The following is a 5341-nucleotide window of genomic DNA, read 5'->3' as shown; positions in this document are numbered from 1 at the left end:
TTAAACAAGCCTCACCTGATGGTGTGGTTGTGACTGTTGTCTTGTCCGTAGTGGGTACAGTTGTCAAATCCTCTGTAAAATAATTGATTCAATATACAATAATAACAGAGGCACTTTATATTATGATTAATTAATTGAATCATAAAGTAAGTTAGTACTATATAATGTTTTATTTATTGCATATATGCAGCTCAATATAATGATTTATGTGGTTTATTTATGTAGATAAACTATTTAGCTAAGTTAATTCAACTATTTAGGTAAGTTAATTCATGTTCAGAGAATGGCTACCCAGTATTTACAAATTGTGTTATACTTGTATGAAGTCTGAACAGGGAGATTGTTTCCAGTTCTCCCTAATCATACCATCTTTTTTGTGTTGTTTGATTTTGTTGGTTTTATTGATTTTGATTGCTATAGTTTACTGTGGATGCAACATTGACGTACCGCTGTTAAAGAAGAGTTTTTTGTTGTTGTTTCCTAAATGGGGGAAATGAGCTTTCCCGAATTCTGAGGTGTCTTTCAATTACTTTTAAGTTCTTCTTAAATGGTTTTTCCTTAGTACTGAAAACGATTCCATGAATCAATGAACCCCAAAGAGAAAGCGATCCGGGTTACCCCCGGGAAAATTTCGGTTTCTAGATGGCAGGAAACGAGCTTTCCCAACTTCTGAAATGTTTGGCAGGACATGTCACGAGAATTAATACAAGCATGTACACAAATGCCCCCATTTTATGTGGATGCAGTTACTTTTCAGCTATTTGGTTGATTCTATATCTGTCACATTTCCACATAACTCATTATGGTTTAACAGTGTCTATTCTGATTCTTCAAATCAATGACCATCTGTCAGTGCCGGATTAAGCATCGTCTGGCCTCAAGGCACATTTTGGAAATGGCCCAAAAATGGTAATTGAATGGACCCCATGGTAATAATACTCTGCCACAACTCTAACAGTAGAATGTCTCCGAGTTTACTGGACTAATAATACCGGAAAATAGAGTGTAAATAATATTGCAGTCTAACTTTTGATGGCCCATCATTTTCGCCTGGCCCACAAGGCTTGTGCCTTATTTGCCTAATGGTTAATCCGGCACTGCCATCTGTGATAGTTTATAAAGCTTGGATGAGGTCTGCCGTCTATATAGTGATTGTTACCATAGCTTTAAATTTTAACTGCAGATTCGGACCAATGTTGGGCAGGAGAATTCACACAGATCATCATTGGAATCTTTAGAGTTGCAATACAACAATGTTAGATTCCTACGAGTAGTGGCAGGTGACAGATTTACTACTAGAATTAGAGAAAAATCTGAAGGTGGAATAGGCTATAACTAAGACGAAGTGGAGTTTCCAACAAGATATGGACAAAATAAGAGAAATTTGGGGAGATATGTATGTATATTATAAAATATACAGTATGTTATCAGAATGTATAAAGATACTTTAAGTCAAGAAATAAAACCATTGTACAATGCTTCATATAAAGTTAAAACAGATGGCTTGATGCAAAATGATAAAATTTGGGAAGATATGTTGATCAAATCTTGAGTACCTAAACCAATGGCTAGTCTCAGTCTATATAGTGATTGTTACCATAGTGAGGACACTGTATTTTTGTACACCACTGTTTCATAATTTTCTAATAATAAATGTATATGGAATTATCTGAGATGTATTACTGTATAACTGAATTTTATCCTATTATATTAATAACATTATTACATTTTGATTTTTCATTATACATTAAAATGTGCATAGAAATGGTTGTTATGGTAATGACGTTTTGTTCGACACACCATTACATAAATTTCCAAACTGATTTTATATGGAAATTAAAAACCATATTGTGATGCAATATATGAAATTATATTTTAAATTTATTATTCATTAATGTTCCCTATGATTTTTAAATTTTATATATTTTAGTAGTGATGATTCACTGTTGGTCTAAAGAAATGAAATAAATATTAATAAACATTTAATAAACATTCTTCATTACACTTAAAGTTTTCATTAAGTTTGCTAGCAATGGTTGCTATGGTGATTACCTATTTTTAACACCATTATGTACAACTTTTATCAACAAAGACCGTGTGTTATTTAAAAAAAAGTAATGCCAAATTAACAGCAATTCTAGTGATTTTTCGTTGCTATGGCGATAACAATCATATTGTATTCACATTATGATGTTATCTTTCATTTATGTTATCTTACAATATTAATATTTACTAAAGATCCCTCACAAAAACTTTAATTATATCAATAAGTTTCAGGATTTCACTTTAATAATTTACAAAAAAATAGGATATTTTAATTAGCAACAGTTGCTATGGAGATGACCTTGCTTTCATACTAAATTGTGTTATCTTAGAATATTTAATAAACATTTTTTCATAAATCCTTATTTATTACTAAACTTTAGGTCTTCATTATATACAGGTCTACATTTTATGAAAAAATAGGAAATTTTAATTTGCATAGCAACAGTTGCTATGGTGATGACCTTGTATTTTATACACCAATGAGTTAATTTTGTTCAATAAGTGATGTTTATTATATAAATATATTGTATCTCATGATTTTTCTTGGTCAATGACAAATGTACAGCAATTCTGCTGATTTTGCTTCGTTGCTTTGGATATAGAGTGTTGTTATGCAAATATATCAAAGTTTCAGCATTTCTTTTTACAAAATCCTATATGATGATAATAGATAATTCAGATGTTAAACATGTTCATAAAACCTATGAAAATAAAGATTCTAATAAACTTTGAGCTTCCTGTGTACTTAAATTTCATGAATAAAATAGGAAATTTAAATTTGCATAGCAACGGTTGCTATGGTTATTGAAATTGTAGTTTTTCTTAATGCAAGATTCATTTTCGATGGTTAACGAATATTTTGAGTAATTTTCACCAATTGTTGATGACTATTATTCGAGTAATGTTATTTTTTATATAAATTATAATTTAAAACGGAAAAATGGCGGCCATTTTAAATGCGTAATTTGGAGGTGTTCCCCCAAAGGGATTTTGGGTAATTTTGAGTTCTGAGCTTCTCAAGACCTATATTTTTAGAAGAAAAATAAAATTTAGCCGGTAGTATTTCCATTGCCACCTCGACGATTTTTAGAGGACTTTTTGGCCATAATCTGCTCGCCTAGAAGCCACGTGGTCTCTTGATGGAAGAATAAACTGCCTACTGAAGATAGACAAGAAAAAGATTGTCATCAGGTCAACATCCGACCTCCGTAGTTTTTAAATGTACTGATCAACATTATATCCTTCAATGCTTATTACAACTTTCATTACATTATAATTTTTATCCTATTATTATCAATTTTTATTTTAATTATGTTTTTGTTCCCTATTATCATGAATGAATGATGTTTTAATCTGATTGATTTTTTTTCCCTTTCTTTTTTTTTCATTCTGATTATTATGGTATAATGTTGTATTTGTCGTCGCCTTGCATTTATTAATAATAATTGTTTTTATCAATAATATTAATATTAATATTATTTTTATGTTTGTGTTATTATTATTATTATTATTATTATTATTATTTCTATTTATCATTTTATTATTAATATTATTATTTTATTATCATACTTGCTATTATTATTATTATTATTATTATTATTATTATTATTATTATTATTATTATTATTATTATTATCATCATTATTATTATCATTATTATGTTGATCTTCCCTAAATTGACATCCTATTATACTTTTTTTTGTCTTTCGTGGGAGTCACCCACCTTTATTGTCACTCTTTTTTTAATTGTTTTCATTCATTTTTCCATCTTTAAACTATATTACATTTCAAATAAAATACGGGTAACTAATATATACATATATAATACTTTTGTCAAAATCAAAGCCTTCTTTTTTACAAAGTATTTTTTTCCATGGTAAAGTAAAGTTTGAAACAAAAAGAAAATAATAAGAGGTGGAAATTCATTAAATTGTATAATAATTAAATCCAAAATATAACCGATTTGTGAAATATACATTAGTTTCTTTACAATTTCAGAAGTCTGGTTTGCAGCACCAGCAGAGGTCCATTTAAGCGGTGGTACATGCGATTGCCCAGTAAGCCATCATTGTTGTTTAGATCCATTTTCTACTCTTTATCAGATGCAGACAATGAATAATTCCTTTAATTTTTTTTTTTTTTAAATTAAAATCCATTATACATTGTTTTTTTCCACATTTTTTTTTTATATATATATCTTTGTACAATATCCAAATCATCTTTGACTTAGGCCTTTCAAAAGTGTCACCTGTATGTACTTTCCTAAATTTTGTTATAATTTACAATTCGTAATACAATATTGTAGTATTTACTTATATTTATGGCTTTTTTTCAATGTAGATATGTTTAAAAAATTCCTAACTATCAATCAGCAAATTATGTATTCTTTTCCATTTCCTTTTACCCTTTACTTTGTCGATATATAAGTCACCTTTAATTCTGAACATGATTTTATGTTTAAAGGCTCTCCATAGATCAGTAAATCTTGATTTTTTTAATTCACACAGAATTTTTTCTTTGTAAATAGTAAAAGCTGCAGCAGTGTAAATATAATCTACAATTACATTTTCTGTTCCAAGAACCAGTTGCTTAAAAGATATATTTTCTTGCCCAATACCTCTTAATATATATTTAACTTTCATCCGAAAAGGTTTGATAAATGTACAATTGAAAAGCATATGCTTTTCATCTTCAACATTTTCTTTACACTTATAACATTTGTCAGTATCTTTTAGTTTCCATATATGTAATCTTTTGTTAGTAGGCAAAATCTAGTGTAAGAGCTTGTAATTGAACTGGGCTAATTTTTTGTCCTTCATTTTACATATTTTATATAACCAACATGATTTCCAATCAATATTTTCATCAATAAAACAATCTTCCCATTTTTTTTTGTATTGTTGGTGTTACAAAAACGTTGTCTACTAAACACGCATATACATTTTTAGTTTTACAATGTTCGAAATTTTTATTGTTATTTATGTTACATTCAGGGTTAAAAATGTCTGTGTTTTTAATTATATATTTCCATTGATCTGGTATTGCTTTAATTATGCAAACATATTCATTTAGCCAATTTAATTTGCGTCGTAATTTTAATAATAATTCGTCGGAACGTATAAATGTATTGTTATTTACAAGATCCTAACACTATATCACAGTTAATCCAGTGTTTGTATAACAATGACTTCTTATTTAGTTGGATTAAAAGAGAACTAGCAAAATGATTTTTTGTTCTAGAGTGGATATTTGATATGTCATTAATAATAGAATCAACCTTAAAATCGTTCTTTGA

General features: G+C 28.3%; 1 long non-coding RNA gene across 1 annotated transcript in view; it reads right to left on the bottom strand.

The window, feature by feature from the left end:
- Positions 1–75, bottom strand: part of LOC117116828 — a 1966-nt gene extending 1891 nt beyond the window's left edge. Inside the window, exon 1 of the long non-coding RNA XR_004446827.1 lies at positions 16–75. This is a non-coding gene — a long non-coding RNA (uncharacterized LOC117116828). The remainder of the gene's footprint in view (positions 1–15) is intronic.
- Between the last annotated feature and the right edge of the window lie 5266 nt (positions 76–5341).

This window comes from Anneissia japonica, unplaced genomic scaffold (assembly GCF_011630105.1).
Source record: "Anneissia japonica isolate Jap-2015-1 unplaced genomic scaffold, ASM1163010v1 scaffold287860_len53820_cov107, whole genome shotgun sequence".
Taxonomy (NCBI): Eukaryota; Metazoa; Echinodermata; class Crinoidea; order Comatulida; family Comatulidae; genus Anneissia; species Anneissia japonica.
Note: the sequence above shows the minus strand (reverse complement) of the source record. Positions and strands in the feature narration are given on the sequence as shown.